The sequence below is a fragment of the Mirounga leonina genome, unplaced genomic scaffold (assembly GCF_011800145.1).
Source record: "Mirounga leonina isolate KUSES-001 unplaced genomic scaffold, KU_Mleo_1.0 Mir_353, whole genome shotgun sequence".
NCBI classification, from domain to species: domain Eukaryota; kingdom Metazoa; phylum Chordata; class Mammalia; order Carnivora; family Phocidae; genus Mirounga; species Mirounga leonina.
The window spans coordinates 3,321,842-3,345,559 of NW_023270699.1; the positions used below are offsets into that span (position 1 = coordinate 3,321,842).

General features: G+C 45.1%; 1 protein-coding gene across 1 annotated transcript in view; it reads right to left on the bottom strand.

The window, feature by feature from the left end:
• The window catches only part of PDE9A (phosphodiesterase 9A), a 92,590-nt gene that overhangs the window by 34,549 nt on the left and 34,323 nt on the right, over nt 1-23,718 (bottom strand). The gene's annotated exons all lie outside the window — the stretch shown is intronic.

Consider the following 23,718-nt stretch of genomic DNA (forward strand, 5'->3'; position numbering starts at 1 on the left):
AATACAGGTGTAAAAATCCTTAACACAATATTAGTGATTTGAATTCAGCAAAATATAAAAAATGATTATACACCAACCAAGATTAAATGGGGTTAATTCCAGGGATGCAAGGCTGGTTCGATATTTGAAAATCAATGAATGTAATCTACTGTATTAATAGCTAAAGAAAAAAAAAACCACATGATCATATCAATTTATAAAAACATTTGAAAAAAATTTAACATCTGTTCATTTCATAAACTCTCAGAGAAACAGGAATAGAGGAGAACTTCTTCAAGTGGATAAAGAACTACCAGAAAACTACAGCTCACATTACACTTCATGGTGAAAGACTGAAAGCTTCTTGCTTAAACTGTGACAAGACAGGGATGTCCGCTCTCTCTCTGCTCATTAAACACTGTGCTAGAAGTTCTAGCCGGTGCAACCAGGCAAGAAAAGGAAAGCAGATCAGAAAGGAAGAAATAAAACTGTCTCTGTTTGCTAATTACATGATTGTATGTACAAAATTCTAAGGCATTTACAAAAAACCCTCCTAGAACTAAAAAAGGAGTTCATCAAGGTCACAGGATACAAGATATATATACAAAATTGATTGTATTTACATATATTAGCAATGACCCTGTAGACACTGAAATTAAAATCACAATACCACCATATAAACACTAAAAAAAAACCCCCCAAACCAAAAACTTAGGTGTAAATATAACAGAACATACACATAAGTTGTATGCTGAAAACTACAAAACACCGATGAAAGAAAGAAATAAAAATCTAAATAAATGAAGAGACATACCATACTCATGGTTTGGAAGACTTCACATAGTAAAGATGTCAATTCTCCCCAAATTGATATATGGTTTAACATAATTCCTATCAAAACTCCAGCAAGATTTTTGTAGAAATAGACACAATTATTCTAACTTTTATATGGAAATGCAAAGGAACTAGAATAGCTAAAGCAATTAAAAAAAAGAAGATCAAGTGGGTTGAATCAGTCTGATTTTAAGACCTATTACAGGCAGACCTTGGAGATGTCATGGGTATGGGTTCAGACCTCCTCAAAAAAATGAGTCAAAATGAATTTTTTGGTTTCCCAGTGTATATGAAAGTTATGTTTATACTACACTGCAGTCTATTAAGTGTGCAATAGCATGATGTCTAAAAAATGTACCTACTCTAATTAAAAAATACTTTATTGCTAAAAAACTCTGTCATCTGAGCTTTCAATGAGTCCCAATCCTTTTGCTGGTGGAGGGTCCTGCCTCCGTATGGGTGGATGCTGACTGATCAGGCTGTGGATGCTGAAGGCTGGGGTGGTTGTGGCAATTTTTTAAAATAAGACCACAGTTGGGACACCTGGGTTGCTCAGTCATTAAGCGTCTGCCTTCGGCTCGGGTCATGATCCCAGGGTCCTGGGATTGAGCACCGCATCGGGCTCCCTGCTCAGCAGGGAGTCTGCTTCTCCCTCTCCCATTCCCCCTGCTTGTGTTCCCTCTCTCGCTGTCTCTCTCTCTCTCTGTCCAAATAAAGAAATAAAATCTTAAAAAAAAAAAAAGACCACAGTGAACTTTGCTGTATCCATGGGCTCTTCCTCTCATGAAGGATTTCTCTCTAGCATACAGTGCAGTTTGGCACCATTTTGCCCACAGTAGAACTTCCTTCAGAACTGGAGTCAATCCTCTCAAACCCTGCCTCTGCTTTATCAACTCAGTTCATGTATATTCTAAACCCTTTGTTGTCATTTCAACAATCTTCACAGCATCCTTACCAAGAATAGATGTCATCTCAAGAAACCACTTTCTTGGGGTGCCTGGGTGGCTCAGTCAGTTAAGTGTCTGCCTTCAGCTCAGGTCATGATCTCAGGGTCCTGGGATCGAGCCCCACATGGGGCTCCCTGCTCAGCGGGGAGTCTGCTTCTCCCTTTCCCTCTGCCACTCCTCCCCTGGCTCATGCTTGCTCACTCTCTCAAATAAATAACTAAATAAAATCTTAAAAAAAAAAAAAAAAGGAACCGCTTTCTTTGCTCATCCATAAGAAGAAACTTCTCATCTGTTAAAATTTATCATGAAATTGTAGCAATTCAAATATAATAATAATGAAAAAGTTTGAACTATTCCAAGAATTACCAAAATGTGACACAGAGACAGCGAGCTAAGGCTGCTAGAAAAATAGTGCCGACAGACTTGCTTGTTGCGGGTTTACCATAAACCTTCAATTTGTAAAAAATGCAATATCAGCAAAGCACAATAAAACAAGGTAAGCCCATAGACAGCTATAATAATCAGGACTGTGGGATGTTAGTGGAGGGGTAGACACAGATTATCAACGGAACCGAACAGAGAGCCAGAATTATACCCATACAAATATGCCCAAGTGATTTTGACCAGTGTGTAAAGGCAATTCAATGCAGGAAAGACAGACTTTTCAGCAAATGGTGCTGAAGCAAGTGAACATTCACAGGCAGAAAAATGAAACTTGACCTTAACTTCATGGTTTATATAAAAATTAATCCAAAATGGACCATGGATATAAATACAAACTATAAAGCTTTTAGAAAAAAAAAATAGGAGAAAATATCCAGCTTCTTGGGCCAGGCAGAGCTCTTAGACTCGACATCACAACACAATCCATAAAAGGGAAAATGGATGAACTGAATTTCATCAGAAGTAAAGCTCTTTCTCTGAGGAAGAGCAGCCAGAGGATGAAAGGACAAGCTACAGTCTGGGAGGAGATATCTGCAAACTGCATCCGACGGAGACTTGAATACAGGGCATGGAAAGAGCCGTCAAAACTCAACAGTAAGCTCTGTGAAATAAACTTCGCAGATAACAAAACTCCCCCAAAACCCCTTAGCGGTAAAAAAAAACAAAACAGCCCAATTTGAAAAGGGGCAAGAGACGCTAGCAGACTTTTTTTTTTTTTCCCCTGAAGAAAACATACAGAGGGAGATCAAGCGCACGAAAAGATGCTGAGCATCGCGGGCCATTAGGAAACGCAAACTAAAACTACAGTGAACTATCACGGCACACTTGTCAGAAAGGCTAAAATTAAAAACAAAAACAAAAACGATGGCAACCCCCAAAGCTGGTAACGATGTGGAGAAACTGGACTACCCACACCTTGCTGATGGGAATGTAGGCTTAGCGACTGCACCCCAGGGCAGAGAGATGAAAACCTGCACAGGGTGCTCAGAGCAGCTTTATTTGTGATAGCCCCAAACTGGAAACAACTCAGAAGCCCTTCGATGGGTGACCGGCTAGACAAACTATGGTCCGTCCACAGCAGGAAACACTACTCGGTTGCAGAAAGAACTGAGCTAGTGAGTGAGCCACACGACAACCTGGACAGATTTCCAGAGACTCGCGCCAGGTAAAAGAAGCCAGTCCCCAAAGGTACCTACTGGATGGCCACATTTGTAGAACACTCTTGAAATGGCAAAATGACAGAAATGGAGAACCCAGTGATTATCAGGGGTTACGGAGGGAAGAATCTCCATGGGGACGGAATGCTCTGCATCTGGACCGTATCAGTGTGCAGAGCCCACTGTGGCTTCTTACCACCTTTGGAAAGATGTTACCATGGGGGAAGAGGGGTAAGGGATACGTGGGCTCTCGCTGTATTTTTCCTTACAACTGTGTACTATTCTATAATAATTTTTAAATAAAAAGCTTAATAAAAAATTGTATAGATAGGATGGATTCAAAAAGTTAAGGAGCAATTTTCCTTTTCCCTTTGGACTCCAGAGATGGGATCCTTTGAGCATCTCAGGATTTTAATGCCAACATTTAATTTCCAGCCCACGCAGTAGTAATGCTTTCTGTCCCTTCATCCTGTGCCTTCTCTGCCTCCGGCTCAGTCCAAGGGGTAGACATTCGTGCTCTGGTCCGTGTGACAGCTACACCAACATGTCCACAGTTCCCAGAAAGGGCCCAGGTGGGAGGCTGAGCTCCCCGTGAGAACAGCCCCTGGGTGCTGTCGCCTGGGTCACGGTGCTCGCACCGGACACCCTATCTGGAACAGTACCCGGGACAGCACCGCGGCTCCTGAGTGCTTCACATAGGGCACAATCTGCATTCTTTTGCAAGGGGACAGGGGCAAAAATGCCTGTGCTCACAAAGACCAACCACACCCACACATCCATAAACAGAGCCCTGATCCGGAAATGGATGCCTCCCCCTCCCCAGCCTGGCTCACTGGAATTCCTGCCGCGAGTTGCCGTTTCCTCCCAGCGGATTTCAGAACTGAAAATGAATTGTGATTCATGCGTGTTAGCCATTTTGCTGCTACTGGCCAAGCCCCCAGGACCCCCTTTCCTCCTTCCCTGCCTGTCCTGGGGAGTCCCAGCCCCCGGGGCGCAGGCTGGGCTCCGGGGGCATGTCCTGCCTGCACCGAGCTCAATGTGCTCTGCACTCCGCTCGCGCCTCTGGAACCCTCAGACAGCCCTGAAACCCTGGATGTGGGGGCAGCAAACGGTTTCCAATCACAGATGTTAGTCTTCCTGGCACACCCTACCAGAAAAATCTGACATAGCGTAGGAAACCCATGTCTTTCTCCTGAACGCTGCGCGGCACAGATTGCATTTAAAAAAACTACAGTGTATTCAGGTGTCTCGCTCTGAGAATTTCTCCATTGCTTTAGGAACAATCAGCAGTGATGGGGCACGCTGGCGGCTCAGCACTGGATACGCCGGCTCTTTGGGGCTGGGAAATGGGGAGGGTGGGACGCAGGCTCAGAGGGCTCGGGAAGTCAAGATGAAGCACTGCTGCCCCACACGTCGGAGGCGGGGGAGGGCCAGTGGATGGCCACGGGCAACCTGCATGCTCTCCGGAGAAACCTGCTGCAGCCGAGCAGCTGCTAGACCGTCTGGACGTGTCCCCAGCCCCCGGGCATGGTGGGGGACCTCAAGGGCGCAGCTCCAAGCTCGCTGGGACTCAGTCCTTGGCATGCAAGGCTCCAATATGGGCGACAGATCGGGCCGCCCAAACGAGCCGTCCTAAGGACAGAGGCTTCAGCAGCCTTGCCCTCTGCCTCTTACTCCTGGACCAGCTGACGTTAGGGCGTCGGGAGCGCTTGTCCCTGGCTTCTCAGGTGACGGGCACCAGCGCATGAATGTTGCTTCTGGCGGAGTCTCACCCAGCAGAGGTCCCTTTCACTCCAGGGTAATCTCAGAGTTTGGTGGAGGCCAGGTCCAGCTGCTAGGACGCCGCCAAATCAGTTGGGCTTAGGGCCACGGATGTGCCCTCGTGGGGCCCTAGGACCCGGCCCCGGGGATAGAGCCAAGGGCACTCCTGGGGCTCGGGGCAGGACGGGCACCCTCCCCCAGAGCATTTACCCAGCTGCTCTCACAGGGGACCCGGGGAGGCCCGCACGCGCCGCTGCCCAGAGGCTGCCGCCCACCTGCCCCTCAGGCCACGGCAGACGGTTCAGGGGGCCCGCGTCCGCCTCTCCCAGCCCTTCTGGGAGCTGTTTCCTTGTTTCAGGCAAAACCCCAGTCTCCCCCACACCAAATGGCATGGAAATCTGGTTTAACTGATCAATAGGACAGCCTAACCTATAAATTCTGCTCTAAAGAGCAGTTCACGTGATGCACTAACTTGATTGGCATCTCACTTCACCTGGTGCTGAGCGGAGCCCTAACAGTGACAGCCATGCTTTCGTCCCCCGGGCGCTGGTCCGGGCGCGTACCCTTCTCCCCCTGAGCAAATGAACGCAAATGGGGACCTAGTAATATGCGGGCCCCAAACCTGCACGCGGAGGGCAGGTGGCATGGGGACCTCAGCCCGGGCACCTGAGCCCCCGGGGCATGTGTGCGTCTCCCGGGAGTTCACGGCAGGTCTGCATCTCTGGTGCGTGGGCCCGTGTTGTCCAACACCACGGCCGAGCTGCGAGTGTGGACGTGAGGCCCCGAGCGAGCGGGGTTTCCCCTGTCTCACCCGGAAGCAAGGGAGTGAGATATCGAGCATCCTTCCAGAAATACGCACTTGACAGGCATTTTCCCAAAGCATTTATCAAACAAACACTGCTATCGCTCCAGAGAGGGGTGTTTTACTTTGCATTAGGGAAAATAATTCACATTACCAGTCGCCAGATGGACACCCCCAAGGCCCAGAAGATTGGGCGCAGGTTATTTATTACCACTCTTGTCCAAGACTCTGCCTAGGGGGATGGCGAGGGCGACTCCCTGTCTGCCCCCCGCTCCCTCCCTCCTCCTCGGGGTGTCAGCACTCTTCTCCAGGGAAGCAAGAGGGGTGAACTCACCTCTGTCCCACTTTTGCTTTCCCAGCCCCTTTAGCTGGTAGAGGACATTCTGGCCCAGGGCACAGTCATGGGCAATTCAGTGTTTATGGACGTCATAAAACAGATGAGCAGAATGAGGATGTTTCCCTTATAGCCCAGGAGCACAATAAAGTTATATGATTAACAGTGACCTCAGCTTGCTTCTTAAAGGGACAGGTGCCCTTTCCAGGACCTGTCTTACTGAGAAATCACTCACGTTTATCAGCAGCCAAAGGGATGCTTCCCTATGGCGGGTGGTGACCTTGACTAATGCTTCTGCCTCCTGTTAGCCTTCAGATGTAACAGAGAAAACGAGGTGGACCAAAGCACCCTGATGACCACATCTGAAATTCTGGAGTGTGTCTTGCAACCGTCTAGCTGGGCAATGTACAGGATCATTACAGACTCACGACACCTCAAAGGCAAGAATAGGGTGGAGTTTTCCCCCTTTCAGTTTTGGAGAGGGGGATTTCCTATTCTGCATAGTTTAATTTTGATCCCAGATGTCTGGATACAATTTCTCCCTCTGCCCTTCTCCTGAGGCTTGTTTTGCAAGACAAATGCCTGTAAGGGGAGTTGCCTCCGGGACAGCTGGCAGTGCAATGTTCCTTTATTGTTTTATGGATTGCAACAGCCATAACAGTCTTTATTGAGCTCTTACTATGTTCCAGGCACCATTCTAAGCGGTTTGTACATATGGGTCATTTTCCCTTCCTAGTGACCTGATGTGGCTGTGTGATATAGAGAGAAGGTTGAGTCACGACGACATGGCCAAACTCATCCTGCCCTCTACCCAAGTCATGTTCCCACTCAGGGCTGCAAAGACCAGTGTGGCACTTTCACATGGAGCAAGGATATTCTGCACACACTCCTCCTCCCTCAGAAACACGCTCCCCACGGCTGATGAGGTGTGGTGTACTTTTGAGGGAGAAGGATGTGGGTATGATATTCTGGTGAGGATGTTCCAGGTGTATCTGAATTTGGCAACCAGCGGTGTGTTGTACATGTTGGTGGGACTCTGTCCACTGTATGCATATGTCAAGATGACGCCACAAGACTAGTTTCTGGAAGAATTCTGTCAGGATAAACTCTGACCCAATAAACTAATTGATTATGGTATAAAGGACAGGACTTTTGCAATTATCTATTAAAGGCTGGGGCTTTTTTTGCAAACTAAGGGTTTCACTCCATCTCTGGAGTTTAGCATGTTGCACACAGCTGGAGAGGCTGAGCAAGAGGGATAAGAAATGGCTGACTGATCATTTGTAATAACCAAAGATGCGAAGCAACATAAATGTCCACCGATGGGGGACTAGTTGGATAAACTGTGGTTCATCCACGAAGCTGTGCTGCTAGAGAAGAAAGGAAGAAGATGTCTATGTTCTGTTATGGAGTGAGCTTACATCGTGAGGTGGCTAGAACTTAAGCAGAAAGCTACAGGCCCACTGGCTTGAGGGTTCAGAGGGCAGGGTCTGGGGTTGTCAGAGAGGGTGGAAATGAAAGAGGGAATTCCCAAAGGAGGAAGTTCTGTAAAAACTCTCCTATTCTACCCCTAATCCATCTCTCAATTGCACATGCATGTAGGCCTAGGAGGACAATAGAGCTTAGCAGAGATTTCAGTGTTGCCCACCACATGGGACAAAGCTTGCAGTCTGAGTCCATGTAACTTAGAGGGCTTTGACAAATACCTCAGGCTTCCTGTTGAAGGCTGAGAGGGGCCACACTTAAAGATGTACCCTAACAAAGCATAAAACCAGGCCTCCACAAGTTCAAAGTGATCCCTCAGTAATTTAACTGCCAGCTAGAACAAAAAAAAAAAAAAAAAAAAAAAAAAAATCAACACTCTTCAGAAGAAGGTAACAAAATCCAGAATCTCTGCAATGTAATATTCATAAGTCTACACTAAAAAAGAGACATGCAAAGAAACAGGAAAATGTGACATGCAGTCAAGAAAAAAAATCACCCTGCAGAAACCTTCGATGACTCAGATGCTGGAATTAGCAGAGCAAACCTTTCGTGAAGCAATTATGGTTATGTTTAAGGACCTAAAGGAAAGGTTGTTCGTAAATAGCAAACAGATGAGGATCACAAGACAGAAATCTATGAATAAGAATCAAGCAAAAATTGTAGAATTTAAAAGTATATCTCAAAACTTTTGTGGATGGGCTTATAACAGTTTTGAGTAAGCAGAAGTGTCAGGAAAATTGAGGACAGATCAACAGAAATTATGCAATCTGTAGGGCAAAAAGAAAAGAGATTAAAAAAATAACTGAACCAACCACTTGAGGGACAATAGCAAACTTTTAACATACATGTATTAGAATCTCAGAAGGAGGGGTGGGGAGATGGGGTAACTGGGTGATAGCCATAGGGAGGGCACATGATGTAATGAGCACTGGGTATTATATAAGACTGATGAGGGAGGCCTGGGTGGCTCAGTCGGTTACGTGTCTGCCTTTGGCTCAGGTCATGATCCTAGGTCCTGGGACCAAGTCCTGAATAGGGCTCCCTGCTCGGCGGGGAGTCTGCTTCTCCCTCTCCCTCTGCTGCTCCCCCTGCTTGTGCGCATTCTCTCTCTGACAAATAAATAAATAAAATCTTTAAAAAAAAGACTGATGAATCACTGAACTCTACCTCCGAAACTAATAATACACTATATGTTAATTAATTGAATTTAGATTAAAAAAAAGTAAAAGCTTATGCTAAGCTTATACTAATATTGAAAAAAAAGAAATCTCAGAAGGAAAGGTGAGATAGAATGCTGCATAAAATACATTCAAAGAAATAAAGCTGAAAATTTCACAAATTTGGTGAAAACAGGAGTTTACAGACCACAGAAACTCAATAAATGCCGAGTAGGACAAACAAAAAGAATACCAGAGCCAGGTACATCATAATCAAACTGCTGCAGCTCAAAGACAAAGGAAAAGCACCTTGAAAGCAGCCAGAAGGAAAAAAAAAGGCACAGTCTCTGCAGGGGAATAATGATAAAGTAAAAGCTGATTTCTCATCAGAAATGATGAAGGCAGAAAAAAATGACTCAACATTTTTAAACGTCTTTCAAAATACAAAAACAAAACCACACCACAAATGCAGAATTCTATACCCTGAGAAACAGTCTTTCAAAATGAAGACAAAATAAAAACATGTTTGGATAAGCAAAAGCTGAGAGAATTAGTCATGAGCAGTTCCTCACTGTAAGAAATGTTAAAAGAGAGGGTGCCTGGGTGACTCAGTTGGTTAAGCAACTGCCTTCGGCTCAGGTCATGATCCTGGAGTCCCTGGATTGAGTCCCGCATCGGGCTCCCTGCTCAGCAGGGAGTCTGCTTCTCCCTCTGACCCTCCCCCCTCTCATGTGCTCTCTCTCATTCTCTCTCTCTCAAATAAATAAATAAAATCTTAAAAAAAAAAAAAAAGAAATGTTAAAAGAGAAAAGAAATTCTTCAGGCTGAAGGGATATAACACCTGTTAGAAGTCGGAATCTACAGGAGTACATGAGAGCACCAGAAATGATACAGATGTAGGGCGCCTGGGTGGCTCAGATGGTTAAGCGTCTGCCTTCGGCTCAGGTCATGATCCCAGGGTCCTGGGTTCGAGTCCCGCATCGGGCTCCCTGCTTAGTGGGAAGCCTGCTTCTCCCTCTGCTTCTCTCTCTCTCTCTCTCTGTGTCTCTCATGAATAAATAAATAAAATCTTAAAAAAAAAAAAAGAAATGATACAGATGTAGGTAACTATAAAGATTTATCTTTAGGGGCGACTGGCTGGCTCAGTTGGAGGAATATGAGACTCTTGATCTCAGGGTTGTGAGTTTGAGCCCTATGTTGAATGTAGAGATTACTTAAGTAAAAACTTAAAAAAATTATCTTTAAATTTCTTTTCATAATTTCTTGAAAAGACAACTGGTTGTTTAAAGCAAAAATGATAATATTGTATCATGGAGTTTATAACATAGGTAGATTGGCTTGGGTCTGTTCGGTCTGGTGTAACAGAATACCACAGACTGGTGTTAATTTATTTCTCACAGCTCTGGAAGCTGAAGTCCAAGATCAAGGCGCTAGCGGATTTGGTGTTCGGTGGGGGCCTCCTTCCTGGTTCATGGACCGCTGTCTCCTCGCTATGTTCTCAGGTGGTAGAAGGGGCGAGAGCGCTCTCTGGGGTCCCTTTTATAAGGATACTAATCCCATTCATGAGGGTTCTGCACTCATGACCTAATCACCTCCCAAAGGCCTCCCCTCCTAATACTATCTCACTGGGGATTTCAACATGAATTCTGGGGGGATGTCTATAGCATAGATGTAAAATATATGTCAAACATTGTGGGGAGGAATTATACTGTTACAGTTCTTACTTTTTATGTGAAACAGTACAACATTAATTCTAAATAGACTCAAAAGTTAAGGATGATTTAAAAATAAGCAAAAGATCTGAAAAGACACTTTAAGAAAAGAAAATATACAGATGGCAAATAAACATCTGAAAAGATACTCAACATTGTATGTTAGGGAACTGCAAACTCAAGTGACAGTGACATGCCACCATACGCTTATTAGAATGGTGAAAATCTGGGACACTGACGACACCAAGTGTTGGCAAGGATGTGCAGCAACAGGAGCTCCCATTCACTGCTGGCGGGAATGAAGAAGGGTGCAGGTACTTTGGAAGACAGTTTGGTGGTCACAAAGGTAAACGTACCAAGTGATCCAGCAATTATGCTCCTGGGAGTTCACCTAAAGGAGTTGCAAACTTATTTCCACACAAAGCCTTCACACAGATATTTATAGATGTCTGTTTATAATTGCCAAAACTTTGAGGCAACCATGATGGTAAATGGATAAACTATAGAGCATCCATACAATGAAATTTTATTCAGCACTGAAAAGAAATGATCTATCAAGCCATGAAAAGACATAGAGGAACCTTGTATGCATATCCCTAAGTGAAAGAAGCCAATCTGAAAAGGCTGCATCCTGTATGGGATGACAACTATGGACATTCTAGAAAAGGCAGAACTATGGAGTGGAGATAGTAAGAAGATCAGTGGTTGCCAAGAGTGTGGGGGGAGGAATGAATGAACAAGTGGAGCACGAGGATTTTTAAGGTAGAGAAATGACATGATACGGTAATCGTGGCACATGTCATCATGCCTCCATCAAAACCATGCCATGTACGACATCAAGAGTGAACCCTAATGTAAACTGTGGGCTTTGGCTGATAATGACATGTCAGTGTTGGCTCCTTGACTGTAACATCTGTGTAACTCTAATGCAGGGTGTTGGTGGTGGGAGAGGCTGAGTGAGTGGGTAGGAAGGGAATATGTGGGAACTCCCGTACCTTTCACTCAATTTTGCTGTGAATCTAAAATTGCTCTAAAAAAATAAAGTCTAGGGGCGCCTGGGTGGCTCAGTCAGTTAAGAGTCTGCCTTTGGCTCAGGTCATGATCTCAGGGTCCTGGGATGAGTCCTGTGTCAGGATCCCTGCTCAGTGGGGAGCCTACTTCTCCTTCTCCCTCTGCCCCTCCCCGCTGCTTGTGCTCTCTCTCTCAAATAAATAAATAAAATCCTTAAAAAATAAAAAATAAATTAAAAAAATAAACTCTATAATGAAAAAAAGCTAAGGATGTATAGTGTAATACTTACAACAATCAACTTAAAATAATGCTAAAAAGTATAGTATTGGCTGAAGAGCCAACAGAAGGAATAAAATGGAATGCAAAACTCAATCCAATTAACCCAAGAGAAGGCAGAAGAGGAGGAACAGGAAATGAAGCCCAAGATCAATAAGAGACAAATAGCAACATGATAAACCTAACCTCAACCATATCAATAAATACATTACATACAAATGGACAGAGGAAGAAATAATACCAAAATCACACACAATCTTTCAGAAAATAGAAGAAAGCAAACCTCTCAACATGTTTTCTAAGGCCGCCTAACGTCAACATAGAAGCATAACAAAGACATCACAAGAAAAAGGTTACAGACCAATATCCCACTTGAACATTGACACAAAAATTCTTAAAAATTCTTAATATTATTAGGAAACCAAATTTAGCGATATATAAAAGAGAATACATCTTACATCAGGGTAGAGGTCCTATGTACCCTTTTAAAAATGCATTCCTAAGTATTTTTCTAGGAATACAAATGGGGTTATCCCGGAAAAGCAAAACTGTTTTAACATTTGAAAATCAGTCAACATAACTAACCATCTGAACAGAATAAAGGAGAAAAATCATATGATCATCCCAGTAGATGAAGAAAGCACATATGACCAAATCCAGCACCTGTTTATGATAAAAACCACTAGAAACCTAGGAATACAAGGAGATTGCCTCAACTCATCTCAACAGATGCAGAAAACACCTGATGCAATTCAACAAAGAATTTTGTCAAAGAACATTTGCCAAAAAAAACCCCACGTTGGGCAAGCTAGGGGAAGAAGATTCCCTCAACCTGATCAGGGGCACATACGACACACCTTTGGCTCACGTCAGACTCGGCAGGGAGAGAGAACGCATCTCCCTGAGCCTGGGATGAGGATGGGTGCCTGGTCTCACTTTTACTTAACTGTATTGGGGTTTCAACCAGCACCACAAGACAAGTGAAAGAGATAAAAACCAAAAAGACTGGAATGCTAGAAGTAGAAGTGTCTTTATTATCCCAAGATATGATCATCTCTATGGGAAATCCTAGGAATCTAGTAAATAACTACCCGAACTAACAAATGAATTAAGCAATGTCAGAAGAGACTATTTTTACAAACTAGCAGCAGACAAATGGAAAATTAAATTCAGATCGATAGACACACAGATAGACACACAGATTGATGAAACAGAACAGAAACACTACAAGGAGGCCCACACCTAGACAGACAAATAATTTTCAAGAAAGGCATCTATGTGATTCAGTGGAACAAGGGAAGTCTTTTTAACAAGTGGTGTTATAGCAACCAAATACGTGTATAGAAAAAAATGATGGCCAACCCCTACCGCACACCACCCACAAAATTAATTTAAATTGGACTCTAGACTAAAATGTAACAGCTATAACTCTAAATCTCTTAAAAGTGTATCTTATCTTTCCACCTGGGGATAGAAAATGAGAAGACACAGAAAATACAATACATAAAAGAATAACTTGTTAATTTAGACTTTATCAAGTTAAAAATTTCTGCTCATCAAATGCCATCATTAAGAAAATGAAAAAGGTAAGCCACGAAATGGGAAAAATATTTGCCATACACTATCTGGCAGATGAATTATATCCAGAATATATGGAGTTTCCTACAACCAGTGATAAGAAAAAAAAGCACATAAGCCCGTTTACAAAATGAGCAAATACCTAGAACAAACACTTCACAAAATAAGATATTCATATATCCAAAGGCACATAAAAACATGCTCAACAATCATTACATCATCTGAGAAATATAAATTAAGACCATAAGGAAATATAGATAAAATAAGACCATAAGGGAGGACATACCTACTTGATGTCTAAAATTTAAAAACCTGAGAACGTCAGGGTGGGTTGTGTGTGGAGCACCTGGTCCCTCCCGCACGGCTGGTACGAGGGAACAATGGCAAAACCTCTTGGGAAAACAGCGGGGCATATTCTTATAGAGTTAAGCATACATTTATCATATGAATCAGTGACATCACTCCTGGGTTATGACCCAAGATAACCACAGATACGGCCACGGGAAGATCTGTGCGATGTTTTCAGTGGCTTACGCTGGAAACTACCCAAGGTCACCCAACAGGAAACACAGTGAGCCAACAATGGGGTGCTCCTGAGATGGAATTCTTTTTTTTTTTTTTAAGATTTTATTTATTTATTTGAGAGAGAGAATGAGAGAGAGAGTACACGAGAGGGGGTAGGGTTAGAGGGAGAAGCAGACTCCCCGCCGAGCAGGGAGCCCGATGTGGGACTCGATCCCGGGACTCCAGGATCATGACCTGAGCCGAAGGCAGTCGCTTAACCAACTGAGCCACCCAGGCGCCCCTGAGATGGAATTCTACTCAGCAGCAGAGAAGTGAATAAGCTACATGAACATATCCTAAAAACATGCTGCTGATGGAATCCAGACTGAAACGGCACCTACTGGATGACTGACTGCACTCGTGGGAAGATCCAGGACAGGACAAAGCGGTCCGTGCTAACGCAAGTCAGAGCAGTGGCTTCTTAGGGCGTGTGGCCACCGTTTCTGTGTCACCCAATTCTGTGGTCAGGACACAGATTCCCAAGGCCTCGGACGACTATGTGCTACCCACGTGTCTGCCGGCGACAGCTGGGTGCTGTGGCCCTTGTTGGGACCACCCCGAAGGGAGCGGGACGTGCGATCCCGTAAAGACAAGACAGCGGGAATGGGGCAAGCCCCTTGGAGGCGACCCAGGAGAAGGGCTTGTTTTCACGGCCACACTACATCTCTTCCTTCTGTTTCAAAAATCATGCAAGTCAGGGTGACTGAGGCTGATGACAAAGTTCTTGGCAATGAAGCTGCACTAAGAATAGAAAACATTATTAAAGAGCATTATTATCTCTCATAAGCAACGCATTTGTGCTCACATTCCAAGCACGCACTTGCCTGGCAAGTGACAGGAGCCAGCACCCCGAGTGGTTTTAGACCTTCGGGGCGTTCCTGTCCTGTTAGCTGTCAGCCATGCCAGGGAGGCGTGACTTCAGCCATTCAAAGCCACGCGCTGGGTCATTACCAATGACAGCTGCCGTTTACTGAGCACTTACCAAGTGGCAGGCACCAGGCTAAGCATTTTGTGCAAATTGCGTCATTTGTCTTTGCAAGAACCCCATGGGGTGTGTTTTCCACTTCTGGTTCTGCAGGGAAATTGAAGCGCAGTGTGGTGGGAAGCTGTCCTGAGGCCATTTCACCCAAATGACAAGTGACCGGGGGCAGCTCCCCCAAAGACAGGGAGCTGCGTGCAGCAGTGACCCCGGGAAACCCTGGAGTGTGTGCGGGACTGAGGCGAGCAAGGGAAGAGAGCCCGCGGAGGGCGGGTCTGCGCGGGGCTGTCGCAGTGGGGCGTGCAGGGGGGGCACCTGCAGCTCACCTGGGGGGGGCCCTGAGCAACGGTGTCATGTCGGTGACCTCAGAGACCTGTCCAGCACCCACAGGGTTGCCGCACATTTGTCCCTTGGCTCCCTCACTCTCGGGGGGACTGTTCCCGGGCGGTGACAGCCCTCGACACCTCTGGTCGCCTTGCACCCAGGAGGGGAGGTCTGCAGGCTCTGGTGGGGTGGGGCGCGGATCTCAGGTCAGAGGAGGCTGCTGTGCCCGTGACGTCAGTGGCCTCTGATCTCTGCTGCTGAGCACGTGCCGGACTTTGAAAACATTTTTTGACCCAATAGATCTCAAGACACTTCATTTCAATACGTATCACACGAAAACGTGCACACCCACGGTCACTGCGGCATCACTCACAGCAGCCCAGAGGGGAAGCAACCCAAATGTCGTCAGCCGGTGTGGGTTTACGCAGCCCGTGCTCACCCCCGCGCCGGGACGCGGCTCGGCCACGAACAGCAGTGATGTGCTGACGCGAGGAGCCCCGCCAACGCTGTGCTCTTGGTGGAAGAGGCCAGACGCACAAGGCTACACAGTCCCTCACCGGAGACATCCAGACGGGCATCTCCATAGCAACAGTGGTTGCCAGGGACCAGGGTGTGAAGGCGGGGGGGGGGGGCGAATGCCAACAATAGGTACGGGGCTTTTGGGGGGTGACAGAAATGCTCTGGATTTAGACGGTGGTGGTGGTTGCACAACGAAGTGACTGTTACTAAAAACCATGAAACTGTCACCTTAAAATGGTGCATGTTGTGTTTGTGAATTATATCTCACTAAGAGAACATGAAATCAATCTGAAACTGATTAGCGGGGTGTTTTACATTCCTTCACATAGGCTGAATCTTCACCATCCTGCGTGTATTTTACAGTTAGAGCACCTGTGTTTGGATGGTGGTGGCCTTCTCTACCCCGGTTCCCTCCTGGTGGAACAGCTCACTGCCCGGAAGCCCCTTCGGCTGCAGTGTTCCATGGTGTTGAGATTGTACCAAGCCACAGATCAGCCGGGGTGAGTCCCGGGCATTCACTGTGACTCCTGTTTCGTAAGCAGTGGGGAGCCAGTCTGGGGGGCTCAGTTTCTCTAAGAGACCCAAGCAGATAAGCACATGTGGCCAGATCCAGACGGGATCCCTTCTGGCCTGGCCTCCCTGAGTCTCGAGATGTGAAGACCAGCACTGAAGCTGTGAGCCTTCCTGTGGAAACAAGGCAGACAGGTGCCCCGTGACGGAATTCTGGGTAACGTTCAAGGTGCAACCAGGCACCCCGTCACTCCCATTTAGCCACCTGTCGCCTCTGCTCCGTGATGGCTCCTGATGTGTCTTTCTGGCTCAGTTTCATTTTCTGTTCTTGGGAACAAGGACAATGAGGCTGTTGAAGCAGGAAGGCCTTGAGTCACTCATGATCTGTGCCCAGGAAGACAGAAATGAGAGCGAGGCTCAGCCTGTGTCAAAAGAGAAATGATCCGTGACATCGAAGAGCCCCAGACAGAGCCTCAACCCCCCCACCATGCTCGGGGAGGCTCAGCCTGGGTGAACATTCCTTCCCCTCCAGCTCTGAATACAGGGGTTAATCGAGGGTGAAGCCGTTCCTCCCATGTTCTCCTCCATCGGCTCCTGTGGACAGACGACATGTGGGCAGGCACAAGGTAACTGGCTGGACACCGAAATAATGTATCTGATAATTTGGAAAACGCCCTGTTTGCGTTTGAGCCGCTCAGCTCTAATAAAACTGATGGTTGAAGGCTGTTCAAAAGACTCAGCATCCTTGTTCCAAGAAGATGCATAAAATCCATCCCATGGTCTTCATGGTTGCTATTAACTTTATTTCATCTGTAAAAGAGGAAACTAGTCTATCCACGTGGTTGTCTCCCATGCTGAGGCAAAGAGAGTATTTTCCAAAAAGGTGTTTGGTAAACACAGAAGCTCCCTATTTACAGGGGACATTACGATTCCTGTTCTGAGATCCTTCTCTGCTGTGGGTGTTCCTCGATCTTGAACACGTCCCTGCACCTGCCACGGGTGTGGGGCCCGGGCCAGGACCTCAACCCTTCTTTACTACGAAAAGTCATGTTTTCCACAATACTTTCCTGTTTCCGAATACTGAAGTCACAGAACAGTAAGACTCTGGGCATTTCTGTATTGAACAGCTCTGCTAGGACAAGTTCGGAGCATTTATTGAAATGTGGGCTCAGCAGGAAGGACGGGGGACCATAGGGCCAGGGACCTCAGCAGCTGCATGGAAGTCTGGACCCCAGGCTCCTACTTCCTTTCCTGAGCTGCTTTTTCCTGCCATTGTGAGAGTGGCCTGTTGATTCACGGACCGCGGGGGCTACTTTCAGCCACACTCGGGGCTCTGGAAGCAAGGCCGGGCTGGGCATTGATGCATGGGTGATGGAGGGGCATTTCCCTGCAGAGAGCCAAGAGTTAACATTCGTAGAAAAAGTTCCAGAGGGAAAGACAGAGCTCCATTTCCTTACTTGTCTCAGGAAGGCTCAGGCCTAGGGGTCTGTCCATAAAGAGAAAACCTGGAATGCCAGTGGCCTTGAAGAGAAGGGGTCCTCACGCCCCAGAGGCAGGGAAAGGCGGGGTTAGCCTGATCGTCAGTGTGCACAAAGCAAGGGTGGTCTGCCCCATGCGGTGGTGTTCGTGATGCTGGGGGATGCACACCTTTGGAGGAAATCCACTTCTTCTGGCTGCAGAGAACATGGCTGCCGAGTTCCCCAGACTGCCAGGTGTGCTCATACTGGCTCTAGCTTTTGCTCAGGTCCTTCCCTCAAGGAGCAAAACCCACCTCCACTGGTCCAAGTTGGGCCCCAAAGTTACACCGAAATCCCTCTTTATTCTTCCTCCGATGACCATCTTGTAAATATCTGTGCACAGCTGCCCCATCCCCCAGCCTTCCTTCCCAAAGCTCATTCCTGTCTGGTCTGCCCCATACTCCGTCTGCTTTTGCTTCTTTGTTCCTCAAAGGCTTCATTATTCTGGCCCCTCTGTTCTGGATGGTGGTAAGAGGCTAGTGTCCTTCTGATGGAATCCTGTGCCCGAGTGCTGGGTCTCAGGGCTCTGTCCTGGGTCCCTCCTGCCAGCTCCCTTCCTCTCTGGGGAGCTCACCAAGCCCTGGCTGCAAACCCTGCCATCATCACCACCATCAGTCTCACAGCACCTCCGCAGTGGAGAAGAAGCTGCAGCCTCCTCCAGACACATCTAGTCAACCCTGGTGCCCACAGCCCCATCGCACCGATCTGTCCCAAAGTGAGCTCCCTTCTCCTCCTGGAAGCTGCGACACCCTCAGCCTGTTCCCTTGTTGGGAGGTGCTATTCCTTCTCAGTGACCCTAGAGGCTTCTCTGACTCCTCTTTCTTTCATATACCATGTCTGCTCAGTCAGAAAACAAGCTGGGGTCTTCCCCAGAACAAGCCAGAATCTGACCACTCCTCACCACCCCCACGGCCCCCACGCTCCCCTCTGCCTATGGAATTAGAGCAATAGCCTCCTGATGGGCCTTCAAGGCCCCACACGATGAGCCCCTGATGTCCCCCAAACTCATCTCCAGGAGTTCGAGGGAGACCCCAGAGGCATCACACCTTAGCAATAGGACTGAACTATCCCTGGAGTAAGGGTCCTCTACAACGGTCCTAGCAAAGCCTAAAAACAGGTCTCAAAGACATCAAACTGATTTGTAAATAATTTAACTGCCTGCCAGGACAGAGCCCACACCCTTTAATGGGAGAAAACAAAATCCAGATGATGAACAGTATGCAAAAAATGCACACATGGATCTATACAAAGAAATGTAGAAGAAATATAATTGACTATTGAAAGCAAAAAATGATTAACAGTGGATTATGGGGCTTAAAACATATGTAGCATAGAAGTAAAATGTATGACATAGAGCACTGGGTGGGGATAAATGCCAGCACTCTGCTCTAAGCCCCCACATCATCAAGAGGTGGTGTAATATAATTTGTGATATGTCAGTGATACAGTTTGTGAAACCCAGAGCAGCAAAGAAGAAATAAAACGAAGAACAGCTCAGAGACCAAGAGTGGAAGAAATAAAACAAAGAATAGCTCAGAGACCGAGAGTGGAGAAAAAAATGCTCAGTATCCAAAAGATATAGGAAAAGAGAGAAAAAATTAAAAAAAAAATGAATGAAATAAAATGAGTAGTAGATTTAACCCAACTTTATCTATGATTATGTTTATTGTAAATGGTTTAACAGCTCCAATTGAAAGGCTGAAATTGCCAAAATTGATAAATGCTGCCAATAAGAAACCTGCTCCAAATAGAGACACAGATATATTCAAAGTAAAAGGACGGAAAGCGTATAACATGTGAGTATTAAGTCTAAGAAAGCCCAGGTAGCTGTATTAACAGGAGATAAGGATGATATAATGGAACCAAGGATAAAGGCCACATTTTCCTAAGGCTAAAGGGACTGACCCATTAAGAAGATACAACAATCCTAAATAAGTATGCACCCAATAACAGGAATAGAAAATGCACAAAGCACAACCTGACAAACTGAGAAAAGACGTGAACACATCACAAGGGACTCGGATCTTTCAATACCCATCTTCCAGTAATTGATAGAACAAGTAGACAGAAAAATAAAGATACAGGAAACTTGTACTACATTATCAATTAACTTGACCTAACTGATACTGGTGGAGTATTCCACCCAATAACAGCAGGATACACACTCTTGCCAGGTGTATCTGGAACAGTCACCAAGATACACCATGCATCTCAATAAATTAAAAAAAGACAGGAGTCAAACAGGGTCCACTTTTGAGCACAATGGAATTAACTTAGAAATCAGTAACAGAAAGATAACTGGAAAATATACAACCATTTGAAAATCAAACATACACTTCTAAATAACAAGTGGATCTGAGTAGGAACTACAAGGTAAATCAGAAAATATTTTGAGCTGGATAAAAATGAAAACACAACACATCAAAACCTATGAGATGCAGCTAAGTTGTACTTAGAGAGATATTTTTAACTTCAAATTATTACATAAAAAAGAGAAAGATCTAAAATTAATGATCGAAGCTTCCACCTTTGGAAGCCAGAAAAAGAGGAGCAAACTAGACACAGGGTGGGTAGAAGGAAGGAAATAAAAAGGTAAGAGGAGAAATCATTGAAATAGGAACCAGACAGACAATGGAGAAAACCAATGAAGTTCCAGGCTAGCTCTTAGAAAAAAAGAAGTCAATAAAATGTATAAATCAGACTGATTAACTGATTAAAAAGAGAGAAGATATAAATTAGTAGTATCCTGAAAGAAAGAGCAGGTCTCACTCCAATCCCATAGACATAAAAGGGATGGCAAGGACTTGCCAAGCTCCACCATACCAACAGATTCTCAGATGAATCTTCACTGGAATGGGCACCACTTCCTAAAGTCAATCCCAAGTACACAGAAAACCCAGACATACTTATCTCTTAAAGACACTGAATTCATAGTTTAAAACCTTCCCACAAAGAAACTCCAAGCACAGAGGATTCACTGGTGAATTCTATGAAACACTTAAGGTAGAAACAGTGCCACCCCTATACAAACTCTTCCAGAAGGCAGGAAGGTGGAGCACTTCCCTCATCCCATGAGGCCAGCATCACCCTAAAGCCCAAACCAGTTGAACATATTGTAAAAAAATAAGACTATGGATCCCTTGTTGATATAGACACAAAAATCTTTCATAAAACATTTGTAAATTGAATTCAAAACAAAGAGACAATACGCCATGGCCAAATAGAGTTTATACTAGGAATTCAAGGTTAAAGTTTAAAATCAATCAACAGATCCACCACTAACAGAACAGAGGAGTAAAAAACATGATCATCTCAATAGAGGCAGGAAAAGTATTTGACAAAATCCAACATGAATTTATGATTAAAACTCTCAACCAATTAGGAATTAAGAAAAAAAATCCTCAACCTGATAAAAAACCCTACAGCTAACATCATAACTCATGGTGGAAAACTTCACATTCTCTCTAACATGAGAACAGAGCCAAGAATCTGCATTCTCACACCTTATACTTCTCTTGTACTAGATACCCTAGCTAAAGCAACAAGTTAAGACCCCAAGAAACAAAAGAACCGGAAGACATCCAGATCTAAAAGGAAGAAGCAATTCTCTATTGGCAGATGTACAAAATCATAAGAAATCTACAAGAAGGCACTAGATCTGCTAAGTGAATTTAGTTAAGTCAATACACAAAGCCAATTATATTTTTAGAAACAAAAACTGCTGGGAATTGGCCTAAAAATCTATTGACAATAGCATTACAAATATTAAATACTAGTGATAAATTTATCAACATCTATTCAAGAACTTTACCCTGACGACTATAATATGTTGAGAGATGTTAAGAGAAACCTAAGTAAATCGAGAGATGCCATATTCATGAATTAGAAGACTCAACATTATAGATGGTAATTCTTTTTGAGTGTTCTATGTATTCAATATAATTTCAAGGTCCCAGCAGCCTTTTTTTTTTTTAGTAGCAACTGACAGACGGATTCTAAAATTTATGTGAAAATAAAAGGAACTTGGGATAAGCAAAATATTTTTGAAAAAGAAGAAAGAAATCAGAGGACTTGCTCGTTTCACGACTTACCGTGAATGCACAGTAATCAAGACAGCGTGGCAGGGGTTTGAGCACAGACGTGTATTCAGTTGATGGAACAGGACAGTGAGTCCAGAGAAAGACTCACATATATATACATGGTCAACTGAGTGTTGACGAGGATGTCACGATAATTCACTGGGGGAAAGGACTGTCTTTCCGACAAACGTTCTGGAGCAAGTGGATATCCACACAGAGAGAATGAACGTCAGTCCCTTTCTCCCCCACCTGAAGGAGGGCTGGACTGAGCAATGCCTTCCAAAGAATAGAATAAAGAAGGGGAAAGACGGTAACTTCACAGCAGAGAGGGCAATGAGTCAAGAGGATATCTTGGACCTCCTCATTCTTTCCCCAAATCCACACCCCTGGGCTGAGCATGAGAAAAACATCAGACAATTCTGAGGCCAAGCAAGGGGAGTGTGAGCACCTGCGAGACCAGGGCCGACCGGGAAGACCCATCGATGAGCACACGACGGGCTGGACCACGGCTCGGACGCTGGAGTGGAAAAAAGACATTAGGAGAAAAACTAGTGAAATCCGAATAAAGTATGGGGTTTAGTTAAAAACAATGTAAAAAATATCACATTTGTTACCAAGTCAAGGGCTCGAGTACCTTTCACGTTAAAAAGGAATTGTCATCCTAGAATAAGTTAGAACTCCTACTTTATTCTAACATCTACTATCAAAAGGATTGAATTAAGAGTTTTCAAAGAGCTTCTCAAGCATTAAAGAGTATTTAAAGCAACCAGTGCCCATGTGTAAACACTGTCAAGTGTCAAGACGAGAAAAGGCCCAGATGCCTCAGTCCCTCATCACTCGCGGCCCAGCACCCGGCGACAGGTGGCTTCAGAATCTGTTCTTCTGAATCTTACAAAAAATCAATCTTATAAAGAAATAAAAATTAAGTTAACTTCACAGTTTAAAAAGGAAAATTTGGCTAGGCCATACACAAAAGTCAGCTTGAAATGGATCACAGACCTAAATGTGCAAGCTAAAAAAAATAAAACTTTTAGAAGAAAGCATGGCCGATGACCCCACAGATAGGGGATGAACTAAGACTTCTTAGGGCGCCCAAAGCAAAACCATAAAAGAACAAAATGGGTCCTCCAGGCCTAAATCAGAATCTAATACTTCTACTCACTGAAAGGCTCTAACAGGAAAACGAAACAGTGAGTCAGGCGGGGAGAAAATATTCACAAGACACATCTGACTAACGGGGTGTGTCCGACCGATCAGGAGCGCTCACTATTTGACAGTACGGGAAGCAGGTCTCGACGACCGCGGAAGTTCACGGAAGAAGATTTATGACCGGTTAGCAAATACTTTCCCCCTCGTTAGTCACTAGGGAAACACAAATTCAAACCCAATGCAGTATCACCACACCCCCATTAGAATGGTTCACATAAAAGGGGCAGACAGTTCCAAGTGCAGACGAGGAGCGCGCGCACTGTGGGTGGGAATGCAAGATGCTGCTGCCACTTTGGGAAAAAGGGATTAGGGTTTTTTTTTTTTTTTTTAAGTGAAATAAATACAATCCTGTTCAATCCAAGAGAAATGAGAATATGTGTCCCCACAGAGGCATGCACTTGAACGCTCACAGCAGCCTTATTCATAAAGGCCGCAGACTGGAAATAACCCCGGGTGTCCTTCAGCAGGTGGATGGGTAGTCACACTGTGGTCCGGCCACACCACGAAACCTCCCCACCAATAAAAAGGAATGAGTTCCTG